The sequence below is a fragment of the Macaca nemestrina genome, chromosome 12, assembly GCF_043159975.1.
Source record: "Macaca nemestrina isolate mMacNem1 chromosome 12, mMacNem.hap1, whole genome shotgun sequence".
NCBI lineage: Eukaryota > Metazoa > Chordata > Mammalia > Primates > Cercopithecidae > Macaca > Macaca nemestrina.
In genome coordinates, this window is record NC_092136.1 from 23677751 (window position 1) to 23681635 (window position 3885).

The window sequence follows — 3885 nt, forward strand, 5'->3', positions numbered from 1 at the left end:
ATCCTTAAGTTATGCTCCCCTTTTCATTATAAATTCTGTCTTTAATTCATTTCTTTCTTCTCATGTTTTACTATAAGCAGTCAAGAGAAGACATGGAGCAGCCTGAACACTTTGCTTGGAGATTTCTTTCACCAAATATACTAGCTTATTGCTCTTAAATTCTGCCCCCTACATAGTACTAGGACACAAACACAATTTGGTCAAGTTCTTTGCCACTTTGTAGCAAGGATGGCTTTTCTTTCAGTTTCCAATAAGATATTCCTTATTTCTGTCTGAGACCTCATCAGAATTGCCTCTTCTGTCCATATTTCTGCCAGAATTCTGATTATGAACCCATGATAATCTCTAAGAAGAACAACATTCTCTCTATAGCTCTCCTCTTCTTCTGAGCCCTCAACATAATGACTCTTAATGCTTCATTCCTGGTAACCTAGGCATTTTCTACTATACACTTCAAAATTGTCCCAGCCTCTACCTATTATCGAATTTAAAGGTCATTTACACATTTTCATATATTTAGTATAACAGCACCCACTCCCTGTACCAATTTTTGTCTTTCTAATCTGTTTGTGCTGCTATAACAAAATGTATGAGACTAAGTAATTTATAAAGAACCAAAATTTATTTATTACAGTTTTGGAGGCTGGAAAGTTCAAAATCTAATGACTGGAATTCAGTATCCATTATCTGCTAAGGCTATATAGCCTCATGAACAGTGGCAAATGCCTTGGCTAATTGGTCAGTCATCTGAAAAGAGAAAGTCTGAAAGATCAGGGACAAGGAAGTCTGGGAAAAATTATATGAATAGACTATGGAACTGAGGCTATGGTGTGACTATCTTAGTATTGCATATTTATAGCTACCAGAAATCATCTACCACAAGAGAAGGTTTAAATAACTAAGAAGTCAGAATGACTCAGCAAGTTGACTTCAGCCAATCATTATCATTGTTCATCCCAGTGCTGGTAAAATAGACACATAAATGGAGTAAATGTAAGGTCAGGGATGGAAACCATCCATGGTCTCAACAGCATGGACTCCCACTGATCAAAGCTGATGTAACCACCTCTGCTTCTAAATATCACACTTGCCACACCAGAAAGAATTCACCACTGAGTCCCTTACATAGCATCATTCCTTAAGCCACTGTTTCTACCATTTATGGGTCAGTGATTCATCTTTCCCGGAATAGACACATACCCTAGGTTTGGGCCTGTATTTCAAATCTGCAAAGTCTCGTCCAATACCGCTACCCAACAGCTCACAACTACGAGCTAAAGATCAGTTGGTCCAACTTTGATGTCTATGCATTATTGACAAAGAAAGAATACAGTATTGGACAAACCCAATTTTCTAGCAATATAAGGGGCATAAGCTGGAATCCCTTCTTTATTATGTGTGTGAGATTCCATCACAACTAATTCATTTTGATAAGTGACTAGATATTTTGCATAAATTACTTTTGCTTTTGGAAACCCACAGAAGGAAGAGAATTAAAACATTTTCATAAATGATGGAAAGAGAATATCAAATATTATGTCTTTGTTTTACTTTCTTAACTTTAGGAGAAGTGACATATTCATTTAATAAGAAACCTGTTAGGGGCATTAAGAGGTAGTCACAATTACCATATTCTGAGACACACTCTGGGAGAAAGGCACTTATATTATATGTGGTTTAGGCATTAAAGGCAGCCATGGGTCTCATGGATGTATTTATTCATTAATAGTGTTATCGTAATAGCTAAAAATACATAGCATCTACTAGGTACTATACATATATATTCCTAAACCATACTGAAAGCTCCACGCATTCAGCAATTGCCTTCAATTGCTTTAGTTATTCTTGAATTATACTTCCACATTTGACATTTTGTTTGTAGTGAATATCTGTTATTTTGATAATATTGTTATAGTTTCATATTTGGTATTTTAATAATGCATAGGTTTCATTATTCCCTTTACATTTCTCCATTACAAAAGCAACAGCATATCTGGTGACTCAGTTTAAAATGGAATACATGAATAATGTTTATTTGCAGATTGACTACTCAATTTGATGTGCGGTTCTTCCCAAGGTGAGTCGCTAACTCTCATGTCATCAACCCCAAACTTTCTTAATATTTTCTGAGAGAAACTACGTGAGTTCCTTGGTCTTCTTTCAAGAAAGTAAAATTATTTCCACAGAGAAGAAACAATCATTTTCTAAGCAATAAGGTTATTGAACTACTTTGGCTGAGTAAATAACTCTGTTTGCTTCAGGGCACATTCAGAGAAATTTCCAATTCTTGTCATGGATTATGACATGTTTTCCCCTTGATAAGACAACAGAAATGTGTATTGGACATTTAAGCAGATTTTAATGTGGAAGTTCTCAACATGCTGATTTTCCCAGGGCTGCTGCTGGGTAAGCTCAACTACCTTCTTCATTGTTTAAAGGTGAAGAATCTCATTGCTTATGAGATTATTTTTATTTCATTTATTTCCTCTTTTCTCTTCCTACTCTATGCTTTCATACGATTTTAAACTTCAGAATTATACTAGTGCAAATTAAACTCAGATTTTGAAGTCTCTCCCAAACCACAGTCTCCCATTTATGATGTGTTCAGGAGACATGTAATGAGATGCCTTGGCAACATTTTAAAACAGACTCTTTACTCTCCCTCTAGATCAATCTTCCCTCTTGCCTTCCCATCACCTTTGGATCTCTCTCTCCATTCATTCAGTCTTCTTTTCACTCTCTATTAAATTCCTGGACTCTGCTCTCAGATGATCATTTATGATAGAACATCTCTCCTCATTTATCCTCACGAGAATGTAAACTTTAAAACTTTTGTCTGCTAAACCCATTTGTTGCCAATTTCTGGAACAGCGTCTGACACATGGTAAGCAAGTAATAGGTATGTATGCAAGAAATTAATGAATCTCAAGCTCAAAAGCCTTTAGTGGTTTCCTATTAAAAAACAAATTTACCTTGGCATTCAAATCTTTTATAATGTTTATAATTATATTCTGGTAGTATATAGAAGCTATGATTATAATGATAATGAAGATTGAATAATAATTTAAATAAATCATTATTAGAAAAAACTAATCTTTAACCGATTAGTTGTACAAAGTGTTTTGAACTTTGTTAATTAGGAAAAAAACTAGACAAACTATGTACTAGGCAATGTGCTAAGATACTTTTTTACTAGCATACAACTTGATGACGTGAGTTTTATTGTTTGTATTTTTTCAGATTAAAAAACAGACTTAGAAGATGTGACTTGCCCATAGTCACCCAAGTAGTAAAAAGAATAGAGCTGAGGTTTAAAATGTTTTTAATCTATCATTGTTTTACTGTGCAACTTCTCATTTTCTTTATATAGAAGAGAATCAATATTATAAGTTCTAAAAAATTAACATTTCATAGAATTCTCTTGATAGGAACAGTCCACTTGCAAATAGAGAGTTTTCTCTTTTAGGGGATGAAGGTTTTCATCTCTTTTGGAAGATCTGAGGGATTCTGTGAGCCCCAGAACAGTGTCTTATCTGCAACTGTGAATTGGAACCTGGTGTGAGAGCCCTGACTGTAAACCTTAGAACAAACAAAAGACAGCCCTCCATCCCTCAGGGTCATAAAAACAAGGAAGCATTTGATGGAGTTCATAAATACACAGAATACTTCCATTTTCATATAATTGCTGCACCTGTCCAGGGACACTTTCTTAATCCAAATGGGAGCTACCCAGTGAGCAAGGAACTGCCTCTCACCCTGGCATTTCATCTCCTCAACACCTTTCACCCCTCCCTGCTTCTTTGGTAGATGGATCAAGAAGCCTGCTGGAGCTTGAGAGTCCTGGAGAAGCTGCCTCTTCCTTGACCCCATCACTACTCTGTACAC

The 3885-nt window shown here is 35.6% G+C and overlaps 1 protein-coding gene across 24 annotated transcripts in view; it reads right to left on the minus strand.

The window, feature by feature from the left end:
• Window positions 1–3885, minus strand: part of LOC139357469 (endogenous retrovirus group K member 6 Env polyprotein-like) — a 340316-nt gene that overhangs the window by 320096 nt on the left and 16335 nt on the right. The gene's annotated exons all lie outside the window — the stretch shown is intronic.